The sequence below is a fragment of the Haliotis cracherodii genome, unplaced genomic scaffold (assembly GCF_022045235.1).
Source record: "Haliotis cracherodii isolate W230 unplaced genomic scaffold, xgHalCrac1.p SCAF_5, whole genome shotgun sequence".
NCBI classification, from domain to species: domain Eukaryota; kingdom Metazoa; phylum Mollusca; class Gastropoda; order Lepetellida; family Haliotidae; genus Haliotis; species Haliotis cracherodii.
The window spans coordinates 8,763,147-8,782,919 of record NW_027266308.1 but is presented as its reverse complement, the minus strand read 5'-3'; the positions used below and the strand labels follow the sequence as shown (position 1 = coordinate 8,782,919).

Genomic DNA, 19,773 nt, shown 5'->3' with positions numbered 1-19,773 from the left:
ATCAGTCCCGACTAGTACAAGCAGCCACACACACACACACACACACACACACACACACACACACACACACACACACACACACACACACACGTACATGCACGTCGCTATATAAGTGCAATAATCTTGGACGCGACGTTAAACCCCATTTCACCTCAACTCCAACTATGTGAACATACGGGTTGTTACTTGGCATGGACTGTCAAAGCCGAAGCCAAGGTGCGATTTGGTTAGTGAACGTAGGCATTTTATATCCACTTCTCACATGAACATATACTATTGAGAAGAGAGTGTAAAATATCGTTATTGGGGAATATGAGCAGTGAATAGCTGATAATTGACATTAATCCTCAACCACTACAACATGAAGTACACAAACAAGGTAGAAGTATACATGTCTGTTTTCTGAGTGTCTTGGTATGTTGAATATCAAATATCATCCAATAGGAACAATATTTAAGGGAACCCATGTTATTTCATCTGTAAGAGGGGCGGTCGGGTAGCCTAGTGGTTAAAGCGTTCGCTCGTCACGCCGAAGACCTGGGTTCGAATCCCGACATGGGTACAATGTGTGAAGCCCATTTCTGGTGTCCCCCGTCGTGATATTGCTTGAATATTGCTAAAAGCAGCGTAAAACCAAACTCACTAACTCACACATCTGTAAGAATGAAATGGCCATCTCTGTTGCACAATACAGTCAATGAACGCGAATAGCAAACTCGCTCAAAATTTGCGCATTGCACGTGTAAAACGTGCCGTCCACGGTGACACATCATGTGACCAGCATGTGCCAAAAAAAACCGCCCTATCTGCATGGTTCATTGATGGTACAACGAAGGAAAATGCCTCTTAAAGTGTACATGACAGAAAATGCAAAACTGGGCGTAAAAGACATGATTGAAGCTGGCCAATCACAGAATGAAGTTGCCAGACACTTTGGTAAATCTGAAAGTGTGGTATCCCGACTGATGGGACGATATTGGCTAACGGGTGGAGTTAAAATTAAGGTGGGTAGGCGAAGGCCTTGCACTATTGCACTGAGGAACACATTCATGTCTCTTCCGGAAATGAGAGGCAACTTGTGAGCTGCCAGACTCCGAGTTTCCAAAGTCAACGATACGAAACCGGTTGAAAACTGAGGGTCTGAAATCAAGACGTCTTTCAGGAGGAATGCATCTGACTGTGGCACCACCATTTCCTCCAACTATCTCTGGGCCAGACAAAGCTACAGACTCTGGATACTTAGTACCATAATCAACAATAGCCAATGTATGCCTATTCCTTTCTGTCATTGTTATTAAGGGTCCAACCGAGGTGGGGCCACTCATCTCCTTCCCTCTGCCCGTTTCTTCTGTGATCAGAACGCCACCATTCTCAACCTGGTTGATTTCCGCTGTTGTCCAAGGACTTGATCTTTTCTGGCTCTAGCACCTGGTAGATCTCCACTTATAACCTCTTATAAACCTCCAGTGACGTAATCCTATTGTTACCCCAGTGGGGTTATATGTCATCAACAGGGATGCTATAATGTCCCTGGGATATTTGATATATACTATCTTATATGCCTTGGATTTTATATGATATGCGGGGGATTTTAATAATACAGCTTCCGTTAAGAATAAGTTAACATTGAAACATATTAATGTTTCTCGTGACAACTGTATTTTGCATTTAAACCCAATGTAAAATCGATGACTAATGTTTTCTTCATATTCCCGAGGATCGAATACACAACCTTCGTATCTGTAGCCAAGTGAGTGTACCACAAGGCTCCAGATGGGCTGATGAATCGCAATGCTTTTGAGAATGTCTTTTACAAGAACCGTACGGCAGCAACATATATTTTACGTCCGTTTCCTAAGGTTCATGAAAATATGTTTGCAACACAAAAAAAGTTGATAAATGTTTCTCTTTTCGGTTTATAAGTTAGATACAACACTTTCCCTCGGGTATTTATGATAATTAAAACCCTTATCCCTTATAAAACCCTTATGATAAAACCTCGGGCCTGACTTATAAAAGGTTAATGAATATATATACCTTGAAGTTAACTTTCAACAAAAAAACCTCTATTCAATCTCCTTTAAAGATTCATGCCGTCAAGCATCTAAAGCTGTGTGCTATATACTACATAAAGCACACATACAGAATCTTGTATATTGTCAGTTGTGTCTGGTTGATGCATTAGTTGCAGCGATCAAATAAAATAAAATAAATGACAAATCTGCACATTCAATGATGTTCAAAGAATGAAAGGTAGACATCATATTATGAGTGAGTGAGTGAGTGAGTGAGTGAGTGAGTGAGTGAGTGAGTGAGTGAGTGAGAATGGTTTCACTCCGCTGTTAGCAATATTCCAGCAATATCACAGTGGGGGAAGCCAGAAATGGGCTTCACACATCGTACCCATGTGGGGAATCGAACCAGGGTGTTCGGCGTGACGAGCGAACACTTTATCCACTCGGCTACCCTACGGCTTCTACTGGATTGATCTATGTTTTGCGTTTATAGGGCGCTGTATCACCTTCCCAGTTAAAATACACTTTTTCTTGTACGCTTCTTGATAATTACTAACAGACATGGGGTATACATATGTTAAATTATTCCAACTGCACAACGTACCGTTCATTCAGAACAGATTCTAAACTGGAGCACTATCTATTGTGTTTACCCTCTGGATTAGCAAACAAACTGTGTAGACTATCAGTACTTAAAGAACTATGTGAATGTACTCAGTCCGATATTATTATGGAAACTGTCAAAACGTCTGGCTGTACTTTAAACCCATATGCCGAGCTTCTAGGTCAGGCAGAGAGTTCAAAAGACATTCGTGAGTAAGAAATCCATTACTACATTTGTACAGTTTTTATTCCAACTGCTGCATGTCAAAACGTTTCTAACTCGTTCCCTCGTATAACAAATAAGGTATCTAACGGGACACATTTAAATTTTAAATGACATATCAGCTGTAACCTGTCGCATTGTGCCCTTTACTACTTCATAAAATGACACTTCAGTGGGAATTAGGTTCAATTATCAGTCCACGGACGTGGGAGTCTAAATGAGCGGGTGAGAGTGTTGTTGTGGAGTTGCCACATCCAGCAGAGAACATGACGTCATGTGTCGTCGCCGTCCTGGTGCTCGGAGGAGTGAGGGGGCAGGGGGAAGGTCTGTATCACAGCACACTTTTGTGTTTGGTTCTTTCTTTGATCCCGTATTTGTCGAATGTTGTTTAAAAAACCAGACCCTCAGTTACAAGGAAACATTATTCTACATTTGTGTTACACATGTTGTTGATTATTTATTGCAGTTCATTTGGGCGTTATTTTGTACAATAATCCCCAATGTAACTTTTTCTTTCGGTCATTTCCTAATGTTCTGACATGATGCAGTCTGATAGTCTGATGAAAAACTGATAGCACCTAATTAATGTTTCAGTCTGTAAAAATACTTCACCTGATAGTAATTATATTTCATTGTCATTTGATTACTTGACCTTGGCGGTTTGATGAAACTGATCTGCAGTTGTCAAGACCATTGTCTTTTGATTACTTGACCTTGGCGGTTTGATCAAACTGATCTGCAGTTGTCAAGACCATTGTCATTTGATTACTTGACCTTGGCGGTTTGTTCAAACTGATCTGCAGTTGTCAAGGCCATTGTCATTTGATTACTTGACCTTGGCGGTTTGATCAAGCTGATCTGCAGTTGTCAAGACCATTGTCATTTGATTACTTGACCTTGGCAGTTTGATCAAGCTGATCTGCAGTTGTCAAGACCATTGTCATTTGATTACTTGACCATGGCGGTTTGATCAAACTGATCTGCAGTTGTCAAGGCCATTGTCATTTGATTACTTGGCCTTGGCGGTTTGTTCAAACTGATCTGCAGTTGTCAAGACCATTGTCATTTGATTACTTGACCTTAGCGGTTTGATGAAACTGATCTGCAGTTGTCAAAACCTTCATGTAGTAATGGAATCTATTTTCCATATTCAATAACGAATGAATGTTATCCTATCTGGGTGGATTTTTATAGGGCAAGAAATGGGGGAACGCATGTGCATTTCAATTGCACAGAACTCACCTGCATCGGGTTACCATGGCCGTTGCCGTGATGCGTTTGGGCGATCATGCTTTCTTTTTATATCATCAAATTTCATTTTTCAGGACAAGGTAATGTTAAATTTTAGAAACTTAGATAAAAATTACCCAGATATTTAAATCTCAACTTTTCATGCAATGTTACTTGGGATGACGTTTCTTTTGCGGTTCAGTATATATTCGACCCGTGAAGATCCGGGTTAGAATTTGTCTTCAGCAACCCATGCTTGCCGTAAGAGTCGACTAACGGGATCGGGTGGTCAGACTCGCTAACTTGTTTGATATATGTCATTGTATCCCAATTGCCTGGATCGATGCTCATGATATCAATCACTGGACTGTCTGGTCCAGTCTCGATTATTTACAGACCATATGGCTGGAATGTTGCTGAATCTGTCGTTAAACAAAGAAAAACAAAACATAAAAACAACGTTATTGTTCAGGTTACACTTGGATGAGGAAGACACATGATATTGTTCAGACTCAAATGAGATGTCAGACGCAGTGTCTGTCGGCCACGCTACACACTCCTACATCTCGCTTCAGCCCCCCGGACCCGCATGGTTGTGTTGAACAGAGGGTCGAAGAATGTCTTCCGTGTCGACGTTGGCCTGAATCTGTCTGATCACCACGTTGAAACCTTCAACATACCCTCCCTTGGCAGCATCGCTGATATGGACTACGACTTCGTGGACGATGGGATTTATATCCTCACTTGAACGTGTTCATGTCAATCTTTGTCAGTGGTACTGACAAAAGAGGCTTTCCATTTGGAGCCGGATCCCCTTAGTGTTTCCGTACTTTGTACCAATATGATTTCCCGAAACTGCACTATGAACTCAGGACTACATGTATTTTAGAAGGTAATGTCTGACTGACTGACTGAGTATGGTTTTACGCCGTTTTTAGCAATATTCCAGCAATATCACGGCGGGGACACCAGAAATGGGCTTCACACATTGTACCCATGTCTGGAATCGAGCCCGGGTCTTCGGCGTGACGAGCGAACGCTTTAACCACTAAGCTACCCGATCGCCCCTAGAAGGTAATGTAGATGAATGTAAGCATGTACATTTGGCCCCCCACCCCCACCCCCACCCCCCACCCCCCACCCCCCACCTACGCGAAAAGGAAAATTAAAGAAAAGAATAAAAATATTGAAAAATTAAATCTGCATCAAATCTGTGAAAATATGAAAACTGCCCTGTAATAATTTACATGTGCAAAGACAAAATCAAATTATGTATCCCAAGTCAATTTTGTCGTTTATTTGTTTTGATTACAGTAAACTACGGTTATAACGAACTCAAAGGGACTACTAATTTTAGTTCGTTATAACCGTAATTCGTTATAAGCATATATACAGCATAACTACAGCATATAGTCGGGACTAAAACGTTAGTTCGTTATAAGCGTGTTCGTTATAACCGCAGTTTACTGTATGTGCCAATAATACTCTTCCTGTATCAACACATACCAAACAATACATATTCTGCTAGATTCTTGTTACGTTACTGAATTCCCTAAGTATGTCTTTAATAACAAGACCTATATGGTCTTGGCCAGACGTCTCACTGGTAACTGTTCCAAATCATCTTCAACTGTTTACAAATTACTTTAAAAATGACCATTACCTTTTTCAGTCATTCAAATTTCAACCATGTGACATATATTCTTAACGTGCTCGTGTCTAGTAGCGAATTATGTATATGGAAATGTTACATGAGAAATTGGACAAATAATACAATATTTCATACAGTGCTCATTCTTTTTATCAATTGTTTATTATATATTTCGAAGTAAACGAATGCTGGATGTACGGATGTATATTGCTTAAACAAACCAGATGGGGATTATCCCTAGGCCACCGGCTGGACAAGTAGGCAGTTACAATTTATTGTACCCAAACAAGATGTTAGTCATAAAAAGCTCGTTATAGACATTTAATTGTTATTTTAAATATTCACAATGTCAAAATCAAAGGTCGTTTCACACACTCAGCAATGTATGCAATGTTATTTGTGTAGGATTTACAGAAATAGTAACAGTCTTAGATTGGCCGCTTCCTGACGCGTCTGTAAAGCTAGCAAGCATCTCAAGTCAGCCAACATATCAGCCAAAGAAAATAATTGTCATGCATCGCTTTAGGCCACACAAACATAAATTTTTATTTGGAATCCGATGACGTAGAGTGTGATTTCAGTACTTTCAATTTCAATACTTTCTACGAATGTTATGCCATTGATTCTCTCGGTAATTGACTTAATACATCTGGGACAATTGATGTGCGCAACAAAATCGTTTCACTTAACTTGTTCTTTAAAGGAGAATTGATCATCCACAGCCCAGACACTGGCCGTAGTGTCAAACGAGAAGATTATTTTTGTCGGCATCTTCGCACAAGGTGGGCGTAACAAGATCCTTTCTATGGGAATAGACGGCAGTGGGAAGACAGTTTTAGCACAACGGACAAGGGATCCGTTTCGCATGGCTGTCGACTTTCGAAACAGGTGGGTGGACTAATATCGCCTTCAGGCGACGCCGTGTTTCAAATCAGGTCTCTGATTCAAAGGGAATAAAATAGCCATAGAAAACCTCATTCCAACTCTCATAGTTGCAGTTTCCAATAGTATTATATCTTGGAAATATTAAACAACTAACTTTGGGCCGAATCAAAGGTAAGCTGCGCATGTTGCATGCAACATTCTTGTTTAAACATTTCTGTATTGAATAAAAAGTGCACGATTATTAATATTAAGAAACGTTCCAAACCACTGTAGCTCACCTTGACATGACATGCTCACAGAGATATCCTCCTGCCATCAGTGAAATAAATGATGTCCGATGCAATTCCCTATTTTGACCTTACCATAGTTAGACGGGTTTTCTCAGGTAAACAATTGCATTGCCTTTACCTGTGTTTATGACTAGTTTTTGAAGTTTTTTAATCAGATTCGGCGAAGCAGATATTCTGAATTCTACCATGAAATTGAAGAATGCTTGATTCTGATTGGTTAAAAAGAGGTTTCCTTTTTGCTACGGAAACCCCTTTTAAATACAATAAGCCTTTTCACACCAAAAACGTGAGCATGAATACATAGATAGCCTACATATCTATTTATACAATGGCTGCCGATTGATCACCACAAGGAACTGTAAAACGTATCGATATTTCCTGTATTACACGTTTGGTCTCTAATACATGCCAAGTCAATGGCTCTCGCGAAATTTATAAACGGCCTAGCGTCTAATAGAGGAAATACGGTAGTTTGATATTGGATGTTTTTAGCGACGCTATATTGTTCTAGGCCGTAATCCTGACTGCACTGTGATGAGATTACAAGACTCTACGAAGGCATATCTTTTGCATACAAATGACATGTTTATGAAACTGTCAGGGACATAATGGAAGCCAAAAGACTCGGAATAGGTAATTTTGATCGTCATTGAAACAACCGACAATGAAAGTAAAATATAACATGATTATAAAAAAAAAACGTTTTTGAAGAATTTTCATGTATGACAACATGTTGTGTACCAACCTTTTTGTGTTCGATATTCATTGCCATCTTCGTCAACCAACATCGTAAGGATTTGGCAGGAGGGTTTTGAAAATCGTCCCCTCGAATGGCCACGAAAACAATATCCCGACATCACTGAAGTCACAGCTTGTCAAACTTGATGACATTCATTTCAGAACAAACATAATTAAGAAAATCATACACAAACCACTATTTCCGGGCCACAACTGTCTCATTGCTTTTACAAGCCTGCTTTGAATCCGTGAAAGCTTGAAATTGACAGGTCAAATCATGCAGATTCCTCGTGTCAACTTAGCAGGCTCTTCTTCAGCCTACAAAGCGGCTTATCAGTCATACTCAACGTTTATCTCCTAAATGTCATATGTTATTTGGTCGCTATTAAAAGGCTTAGTCTTGGAGATGGAAAGCGGCATCTGCAGATCGCACACTGAGAGAGAACAGTCAGTGGTAGAATTACCTTTGAATGTTTTATACATTCACCTACCCTTACACTAGTGACCTACTTTTTGACAAGCTTGAGACACTATCATGGCCATATACGCACACAGTTATGTAGGAACAATATTTATTCTTCAGCAATGAAATTAAGAACATTGGAAACATCACATGGAAGGGTGTAAGCCAGATCGATGATGCACTATATATATTTTTTACTTATATTTCGAACTTTATTGATGAAGGCCTTTACCCAGTCAGACGCCCATGATATACTCACCAGGAGGAGTTGTCCCCTTGGCATTCTTCAATGTCCGTCAGCTGATGCTGAAATATACAAACTCACGAACTCCAGTGCAGATATCACTCGCTAGGGCAGTAAAGTGAGTGAGTGAGTGGTTTTATACCGCTTTTAGCAATATTCCAGCAATATTACGGCGGGGGACACCAGAAATGCGCTTCACACATTGTAGCCATGTGGGGAATCGAACCTGGGCCTTGGGCGAGCCGAGCGGTTTAACCAATAGGCTATCCGACCGCCCCAGTAGTTTCTTTGTTTGTTGTTTTTGTTTTTTTATGTATTTGATATTGACCACTGCCATCATATTATTTATTGCCATCGAATATTTTACTACCACTCTATTGTCTAGTACCGTTGTAATTGCTGTGTGGTAATTTGTATTGATGTGTGTGTATGTTTGTTGTTTAACATCCCACTCAGCAATATTCCAGCTATATGACGTCGGTCTGAAAAATATTCGAGACTGGACCAGACAATCCAGTGAGCAGCGATCCACGAAATTGGGTTACGATGACATGCATCAAACAAGTCAGCGAGTCTGACCACCCGATCCCGTTAGTCACCTCTTATGACAAGCATAGTCGCCTTTTACAGCAAGCATGGGTTGCTGAAGACCTATTCTACCCCGGATCTTAGTAGTAAAACGAATGAATTTCAAGGTGCTATTGATGTTCAAGATGTAAATTCTAAATTCTTATTGATATGGTTAATACATGTAGTTACAAATATTGCTCAAAATGTTCATGATTTATTGATACTGCTGCTAAGTTACCATTTGGTGTCATACAACAGCTTACCAACACGTGAACCATAGCAACAATGTAATATCAGCAAGCTAAAACTGTTTTCTATAGAAATAGAACTTAGGAAATATACAGCGATTACTTAAGCAAGTGAATCTTACATAAGATATTTTCTGAAACAAATATTATCTACGTAGATGGTCGGTATGTAAATAATCGAGTCTGGATAAGACAATCCAGTGATTGACATGAGCTTCGATCGTGCAATTGGGATCGATGACATGCATCAACCGAGCCTGATCACCCTATCCCGTTAGTCACCTCTTACGACAAGCATAGTCGCCTCCTACGACAAGCATGGGTTGCTGAAGACCTATTCTACCCCAGATCTTCATCAGGGGATGATCCCGATGTGTTTTATGTATTTCCTAGGTACACTGTTATACATGTACATGTATTTTAATACGAACGCCGAAGCATGAGCTTTCTAATGAAAAATGAAATATAAAAATAATACCTCTAATGATTTGAAAAAGAATTCTGTAGGTTTATCATCATATATCGTGACAGAACATACGCTTTACACTATACCCGGTCGGTTGCGCCAGACGTTTTTGTGAAATAGGTTACCAACCTTTTCTAACCTTTACAAAACACTGTTCACAAATATCGTGTCATGAACTGGTGGCTTGTTAGGATATAATGGAGGCTGATGTGAAGTCAACGCCGGACAGTAATCAGTAGAGGAAAGTATCATTAGGCTAAAACTGTTTTCCATAGAAATGTGATGTGATGTTGTTTATTCCGTACTGAGGCCACCGGCCCATTATACAAGTATACACACACTCACATATGCTAAAATGTTTGCCTTATGATGTACAATAGTGGACAGTAATACTACTTAGGATAATTAATGACAACGTTAAAATAACTATTGCGTTTCTTAAGTGCTAAGACAATGTTCCCTAGACTATTAGGTAAAGGCGGATTCGAGCTTGAGAACAGCATCTTAAGTTTTTGCTGGTTTTGATGATCACAATAATACTTTGGTAAAATGATGTCTCTTAAACCTGCATAGAATGGACATTGGAGGCAGAAATGGTATTCTGATTCTACTATTAAAACTTTGCAAAATGGACAAAATCTTAAATTTCTGTTAATATTGTACTGTCGACCTATTTCTATCATTGAAGTATGACTAGAACATCTAAATTTAGCTAAAGCTTTAAGATAGGTCATATTGTGAATACAAAAAATAAAATCTTCCTAACCATACTCTATTTTAACATGTCTGTAAAATTCTAACTTTGGAGAAGATGTAATATTGTCATTCCATATCTGAACATCAATATCTTTACAGCGTTTTACAAATTGGTCAATAGATAAATCAACATAGCTAACTCCTTGATGGAGCCAAACTTCTCCAAAACCATATTTATATCACAAGTTTTTAACATCAAGAAATAGAAATAGAACTTAGGAAATATACAGCGATTACTTATTACAAGTGAATCTTACATAAGATATTTTCTGAAACAAATACCATCTACGTAGATGGTCGGTCTGTAAATAATCGAGTCTTTGACAAGACAATCTAGTGATGGACATCATGAGCTTCGATCCGTGCAATTTGGATCGATGACATGCATCAACCACGCCTGACCACCCGATCCCGTTCGTCGCCTCTCAGGACAAACACAGTCGCCTTTAACGGAAAGCATGCATGGGTTGCGGAAAACCTATTCTATCCCGGATCTTCACGGGTCTACGTGAAATAGAGTTCAGTGTTGTTCTGAATTAGAAAAAGTGCAAAAGTTACACGACAGTAACAAATAAATTACAACTGATGCTTTTTAACTCGCTTTCCTTACAAAGTAGACACAATTTTTTGGATTAATTATGGACAATTTTAAGGTATAAGGATTAAAAATAAAAGAAGTTGTTATCCATAAAAGTTTGTCTACCTTTTCATCCGTCAACTTCTAAGTAATGCCTATCAAAAAATTCGCTTTCCTCACACTAGTGAGTGAGTGAGTTTGGTTTAATGCCGCTTTTAACAGTATTCCAGTTATATCACGGCGTGTCAGCTTAATGTGGGAGGAAAGCCCGAAGTGATGAAGGTCTCAGACGTTTACCACTTCGGTGAAACCCACGAGCACGGGTATGGTGCTGACAAACCTAGAAACATAATCGGGGCGAACCGGGATTCGAACACACAACCATAGGTTTCTGGCGTGCCCAGCGAATCGCGGCGCCTTAGTAGACGCCTGGGCCACCCGTGCCCCCCCCCCCCCCCCCCCCCCCCCCCCCTTACTCTAGTATTTAAATCAATACATAAAGGGGACTCGTTTATAAATCTATACGACCTATAAGCTGTAACCTACTTTTTGCCCTTTAACACCATATGACATGACGCCCATTTTGTGACTAGGTTCAATTTCTATTAAGTCCACGGGCGTGGGAGGCTGGTCCGATATAAATGAGAGCGGGTGAGATTGGAGTTGTGGACTTGCCACGTGCAGCAGACATCATGACGTCGTGTATCCTCGTGGTCGTCACCGTCCTGGTGCTCGGAGGAGTGAGGGGGCAGGAGGAAGGTCTGTATCACAGCACACTATTGCATTTGGTTCTTTCTTTGATCCCGTATTTTAAACAGACACTCTGTAACAAGGAAACATTATTGAACATGGGTGTTATTGCATAACCTCATGATGATTTCTGATTGCATTTTAGTTGAGTGTTGTTTTTGTACAATAATCATCAAAGTAAGATTTTCTTTCGATCATATCCTAATAATCTCCCATTATGTACTCTTAACAAACTGATCACAGCACATGTATGCATCCGTCTGAAACACATTTTTTAATGTATTTATTTATAACATTTTTATTGTTCTCAGAGTTGTAGAGTAAAAGAGTATTCCGTCAAAAACATATTTCTGATTGCATAGAATGACACAATGCACTCAAAATTTAAAGGTTTGGAAACAAACATTGTCACATTTCAAACCAAAACGGTTGAAACACTCAATCAGATTCAAACATAGCATGTATCAAAAGAGAGCTATGGCTCAAATGCTGAGAATAAAAGTCACCATGTTTTTGTTAAAGTTATTTTTGTCATCCTTTTTTATAGCAATTAATGTCTCTATTGAATCAATTTTTTAAAGAAGTTCCTTCATTGTGTAGATAATTCCATATAGAAATCTGTATTGAAAATCTGAATACTTCTATAAACGGTAAATATATTTTTCCAATTGAACTCACGGTCGAAAATTGATTGGCATTTATCACAAATTATAAGATTATATTCATTTGATATCAATTTAACATAAAATATTCTAGCGCCTTTTATAGGATTTATCAAATCACTTGAGCAACTGTTTATATACAAATTCTGTGAAAATATTTTTCTAGTTTTCTTGATTGTTGTTTTACATGAGTCTGATATTTTGAACATTAAATATCTATGAGGAAGAGAAATATCTATAGACTAATATTGTACCTTTTCATTGCATATATCTTTAATTGAGTAAATTCCATCATTAGCCCGTTGCTGTATGTAGAATGTTGCTTGTTTAAAGTTGTGATTAAGCCTCAATGGTTGGGACAAACATTTCTTCTATATTATCAACATTAAGCTTTCATCTTTACCATTTAAACATAATTCAGTATCATCAGCATACTGCTCAAGTTATTAGTATTTGGCATTTACAATAATTCCTTCAATTACATTATTATTTCTAATCATACGCCTAAGGAAAATATATGACGACAATGGGTCTCCATGTCGACAGCCTCTTTCATTTGTAAAATAATTCTGATAGATGTTCCTTTTGTATTATGCTTGATGAAGTATCGAAAGTTAGTATCCACCTTATCATTTCTGGTCCAAATCCGTATTTTTGGAAAACATTTGAAAAGATTGTTTTGATACCGTATGCTCATGATATCAGTCACTGGATTGTCTGGTCCAGACTCATTTATTTACAGACTGCCGTCATATAGCTGGAACATTGCTTAGTGCAGCGTTAAACAACAAACAAACAATCAAAATAAATACATACAAATTTAACATTGACGCTGACGTTCCTTTATTTGTTCATCTGTTGACCAACCTATGTTATAAATCAGTCAAGTTACACTTGGTGGATGAGGAAATACATACAGTTGTTAAACATCAATGATACGTAAGGCGCAGTGTCTGTCGGCCACGCTACACACTCTTATATCTCGCTTCAGCCCCCCGGACCCGCATGGTTGTGTTGGACAGAGGGTCGAAGAATGTCTTCCGTGTAGACGTTGGCCTGAATCTGTCTGACCACCACGTTGAAACCTTCAACATACCCTCCCTTGGCAGCATCTCTGATATGGACTACGACTTCGTGGACGATCGTATTTACGTCCTCAGTTATTTGGAGGAGTTCATGTCAATCTTTGTCAATGGTACCGGCAGAAGAAGTATTCCATACCGAGGCGATCACCGTATGTGTTTCTGTAGTTTTGTTTCACCACTATGATTAACTGAAACTAGGGATACGTCAAAGACGTCTAGTAGATGTATATGTTTTTGTATGTACTGACAGGTAAGCCAAACCTAATACAAATTAAAATATGTTTGAAATGTTACAATATATATATATATATATATATATATATATATATATATATATATATATATATATATATATATACACACACACTAAGTATTAGTGTACATTGGAAAGTTTCTGTAAAATTGCGACTTTTTGATACTGAGCTAGTTTGAGCCTTATAGGTCACGATTTTACGGAAGCCGTTAAGGGTCATTTATTTTTGTTTGTTTTTTTCTTGAAATTTCAAGATGCTGAGTTGAAATTTCAAGATGCATACTTAGATCAAATTTCACCATAATAAGTTGAAACTTTGAGATGTTCAGTTGAATTATTATATGCGTGTTTATTATCTTGAAATTCTGAGATACTATGTTGAAAGTTCAAGATGCTATGCTGAAATTTCAAGATACTAAGTGGAAATTTCAAGATAAGAAGTTGAAATTCCAAGAAACATAAGTTGAAATTCCAAGACATATAAGATGAAATTTCCAGATTATGAGTTGAAATTATAAAATATTAACTTGTTATCTTGAAATTTCAACATAGCATCTTGAAATTTCAAGAAAAAACCCCAAAACAATTGGCCCTAAAAGGCTTCCATACAATTTCTAAAGAACATATTCTTATTTATTTAAACTGTCCACAGCCGAGACACTGGCCATTGAGCCGAATTTTTTTTGGCACCTACGCACAAGGTGGGCGTAACAAGATACTATCTATGGGAATAGACGGCAGTGGGAAGACAGTTTTAGCCCAGAGGGCAAGAGATCCGATGCGCATGGCTGTCGACTTTCAAAACAGGTGGGTAGATAACGGAAACCTCGGGTAGTGCCGTGTTCCAAATCACGTCATAGAAAACATGTTCCTCTCATCGCTGCAGTTTTCAATAATAATAGGGGCACGGGTGGCCCAGTCGTCTAAGGCGCCGCGATTCGCTGTGCAGAGTTGCGTCCCTTGGGCACACCAGAAACCTATGATTGTGGGTTCGAATCCCGGTTCGCCCCGATTATGTTCGTGCTCGTGGGTTTCACCGAAGTGATAAACATCTGAGACCTGCATTACTTCAGGCTTTCCTCCTGCATTAAGCTGACACGCCGCGATATAACTGGAATACTGTTAAAAGCGGCGTTAAACCCAACTCACTCACTCACTCATTCAACAATAATAGATACCAATGCTGGTTATGAAATGGCTAGTTGTAGTTCCTAGAAATAGCAAACAATTCTCTATAATTTATCCACTATTATTTAAACATATCCGAATTGAATAAAAAGTGCATGCTTAATATTATCATGACAAGTTCATAAATCAACGGTTGGAAATGGCAACACAGACAGCCCCATAACGTTAACGTTGAAATATCTCCTTCATTAATATCGAGGACGTATTTAAACAACTTTTGAAAGACAATTTTCAGCAGATCTGGCATAGCGAACTTCTTGCAAGTTCAAAAATATCATTTTATGCTTGTTTTAAAACTTATGTTAAATGTGACCTTATTTGTTATTCTTAAATTCGCAAAATATGAGAACAACCCTCACGAGATTCAGACTGAGTTGTCATACTCTGGAAATTGAGAATGGACGTCATTATAAAATCCCAAGAAATTTAAGAAAATGCAAACTTTGTAAATTAGGCTGTTGAAACCGAGTACCACTTCCTGCTTATTTGTCCATCGTTTGTCAAGTTACGGCAACTATATCTCAAAGCAAAGTTCTATTGTCATCCTAACATTCATAAATTTAATATGCTTCTGTCATCACCAGATACATATATTATTACAAATCTAGCAAAATATCTATATTATGCAAATGAAGTAAGAAATGCGAAACTGAAAGCTTAAAACCTGTCTGTACTCACCTTTTGTACACAAAGGCCTGTGGTCTATATGTATTGGAAATAAAATGATTGTAATAAACATGACTCACTTGATTTTAAGAAGTATCCTAAATAACCATGGCTTGAGGACTGCCTCCGTGGTCTTGTGGTAGAGCCTCCGCCCGGAGAGCGGGGTTCGATCCCCGGCCGTGTCATACCAAAAGACGTTAAAAGATGGTACTTATTGTTACCCTGTATTGCGCTCGGCATTAAGGGGCTAAAACAAGGACTGGTCGGCTCGGAGTCAGTATACTGTGTCTGAGTGGGGTATCCATGTTAAACTGCGGCATGGTATCTCAGTGAGCTACCACTATAAATCGGCATCAGTTGGGACTAATACAAACAGCCACAAACACGTGTGTGCACGACCTTAAACCTAATTACACCCCCCCCCCCCCCAAAAAAAAAAAAAAAAAACAACAACAAAAAAACAAAAACAAAACAAACAAAACAAACAAAACCCAAACACACACACACACACACACACACACACACACCTAACCATGGCTTGATCCTGGCTGTTATATGCAAAACTTTAGCGGCCACCAACAAGCCATGTCCTCCCAGGTGGTATCTGGGTTTCTTTCAAGACCCGAGTGTTTGGTGTTTTCGTGTTTTTATGGAGTTGAAGTGTGAGTGCCACAGTGGAAGCAGTCATTCAGGTAATGTCCTTCTACACTCACTGTCAGCCAGGGTGAGAGTTTCTGGGAAAAGAACAGGGCAAAACTCGGTGATGTGAGCCGACGTCAACTGTAGGTACAAGATGTCGCCTCCAGTTGCACAGCGGTGGGTGTCCCCTGCCTATAATATAACAGGGTGAATATTTGTTGTAATGACGACATGCTCTTTCGACCTTTGTTTATGTTTTGAATTACGCAAAACAAGGAGATGGATATGTCTCCCTAAACTGGTCAGAACATGAATGAAACATGTTATTCAGTTTGTGTGCATATATATGAAGAACTGAAAGATTTCAGCATGTTATCTCACTCAGACTGTGTTTCAGGTCGACTCATGACAGCTACTTTGTATCTGCCAGTGGTTATAACACGCTAACACGATGTTGTCTATGTCTCCCCCAGATACCTGTACTGGATGGAGTCCTGTGCGTGCCCCTGGATGTATAGAATGCGCTACGATGGGAGTGGGATACAAAGAATTCCACACGAGATAAACCAGAAGAAAAGCCCCCACTCCATTGACTTCTCAAGTAATGCTTTACAACCATCTCAACACTAACTTACTATCATGATTCTTTCATGTGCCACAATGGCCATAACTTTCACAGCAAAAAAGTGTAGGTTTCCGCTCTCCAGAAACCTTCCCACTTGGGATTCGGCCCAGATACCTTACGGAAACCTTCCAAAAAAATGTCAAAATTTCGGGGGTGCATTTTGTTCAATTAAGTGTGAAACTTATAAAAAATGTGTCTGAAAATTACCAAGAAAACTGAAGGGTGCTGAAGGTATCTGGAAGGTTTCCGGAAGGTATCCGGGCCGGATCCAAAGTGGGAAGGTTTCCGGAAGGTATCCGGGCCGGATCCAAAGTGGGAAGGTATCCGGAAGGTTTCCGGAGAACGGAAACCTACACTTTTTGTGCGTGTTTCCTGTTTCTGAAGAACCCGGCCCAGTGGATAAATTAATATTGTCACGCTGTGAGACCGGGTTCGACTCTCTGGGTAAAATCTGACACGTTCAGGCTATTGCTGCTATTAGTTTTACCCACTAACAAACATACTTCCCGAGAAGAAAATCCGAGTTAGAATAGGTCTTAGCAACCCATGCTTGCCGTACATGGTGACTATGCCATTGATTCACTGATTGTATATATAGCTTACTGTCTACTATATAAGACCTAACGTTCTGCTTGAAGGCCTCACCCTGTACAGTGACGGCCCCGGGGGTTTGTACAAGATGTCCCTTGACACAGGGGAGTCGCAGCGGATCCTCTCCGGGAGAATGGGCTACTCAATGACTGCCACTGTCTACGACCCGCGAACTGGCAGAATCTTCCTGACCAACGACAGATCTTTAGAGTAAGTGAATGCATCATATCATTATAAGAGGCGTTTTCTTTGTTGTTTAATACGATGTCAGGGTGGTAGAGTAAGTTCATTGCATCACAATCTCATTAAAATCAGACCTTAGTTCTCGCTACCGCTAAACAAAGATCTAAGACATCCCATTACGGGTCACGTCAGACCGACCTTGCGCGAACTTTGACCGACCAATGGAATGACCAATCAGAAGGCAGGTTTCTCGTGCTTTGCGGCACTAATTTCAAATTGGCGACTTCGCTTCGAAACATATTTTGACAAATTCTGATTAAAAATTTGAAACCTGAACAAAAAACATTCTGGAATGGCTAATCGATGGTCTAGATTCTAAGGATCCAGTCGTTAAACCCGTAACTATCGTTCGGAATACCCCATGTTAAAGTTTTCGAGATTGCATGATTAGAAATCACATTCCGACTTTCACTTTCATAATCTGGTAAGCGACGAACTGATTTGTCAGGTGAAAGGTCGGTCTGACGTGACCTCTAATGGGATGTCTTCAGATCTTTGTTCAGCGGTGGCGAGAACTAAGATCTGATTTTAATGAGATTGATTGCATCATAATATCGTAGTGGTATTCAATCCTTATAACAAGTGACCGCCGAGTGGAAGGTCGGGGATTCAATCTCCGGCGGCAGCTTACCAAAACACGTTAAAAAAACTTCTTGGTACCCTGCTCGACATAAAGGGGACAAAACAAGGACTGGTCGGCCTGGAGTGCATGCACGTTGCTATATAAGTGCAATAATCTTGATCGCGACGTTGAAGCCCCTGATTATAAAAGGTCTTCAGCAACCCATGCTTGCCCTAAAAGGCGACTATGCTTGTCTGATGGGATCGGGTGGTCAGGCTCGCCGACTTGGTTGATGCAGGTCATCGTATCCCAATTGCGTGGATCGATGCTCATGATGTCCATTACTGGATTGTCTGGTCCAGACTCGATTATTTACAGACTGCCGTCACATATCTGGAATATTGCTGAGTGAGGCGTTAACCAACAAACATCAAGCCTATTTCACCTCACCTTATAACAAGGGATGTGCTAATAAAATGTAACAAAAATGCATATGAAACCCACTCAAATATTCTTATATCAATTTCTGAAACATTGTTAAATTCATCGTACATGGAATCTTACAAATTGTGCCTATCTTTGTTCTCTACATGACCAATGTTCTGTACTGCAGTACGGTCAGTGCCTACACCTCCAACGGAACAAGCCTCGGCAAACTCGACTGGATTCCACTGACACGTGACCAGACAAAGGTTGTCCGCATCAACCCTCTGTGAGATGTCGGGATGATGACCACACGCTCACGTTCAGTCGGGGCAGTGCTCAGAGCTGCATGATGGACCACCACTGTGTGAAGTACACAGACTGTGTTTGTAAAGTACTGGAATAAAATATGTCATACGTGTGTTCTGTTCTGTATTATATTCCGTTTGTCACCAAGTACGAATGCAGAACGAGTGCAGTACGAGTTTGCACCTTGAGAAAGTCCCATGTCAAATATTATTTCTGTCAGATTAACCCTGCGAGCGGTCAGGTAGTCTAGTGGTTAAAGCTTTCGCTCGTCACGCTGAAGACCAGGGTTCGATTCCAGACATGGGTACAATGTGTGGAGGCCATTTCTGGTGTCCACCGCCGTGATAATGCTGGAATATTGCTAAAAGCAACGTAAAACCATACTCACCCACTCACTCATTAACCCTGGATACATTATCTAGCGGTTGATGGAAATAAGGAACCGACCGTTTGATATTCTTATATTTAAATCTATGAGCCTTATTATTTTATAGAGTTATATTTTATAGTCGTCTCAGTTATCGGTACATAGGAAAAGTGCAAGGTCAAGGTCAGCTTCCATCAGTAACGCGTATGTGCCCCCTTTTGAATCGACAGAGGCCTGAAATATCCGGTTCATGGAAGAGGCGAGCATGCGAATCACATCCTGGTGACTGGTAGCCGTCTATCCAATTCATACCACAGGTGCTCTATCGAGTTCAAATCCGGGAATCTGGAGGGCACGGGTAGAACATCAACGTTGTTGTTGTGTAGACAGGCTCTTGTGATCCGTGCTGTATGCGTTCGAGCGTTGTCCTGCTAGAATACACCGTTACCAT

The 19,773-nt window shown here is 39.8% G+C and overlaps 2 pseudogenes; both read left to right on the top strand.

Annotated features, from left to right (window-relative positions):
- The first annotated feature begins 839 nt into the window (after window positions 1-839).
- Window positions 840-6,623, top strand: LOC139442392 (uncharacterized; annotated as a pseudogene).
- Window positions 6,624-11,585: 4,962 nt separating this feature from the next.
- LOC139442640 (uncharacterized) lies at window positions 11,586-19,067 on the top strand (annotated as a pseudogene).
- The last annotated feature ends 706 nt before the right edge of the window (window positions 19,068-19,773 follow it).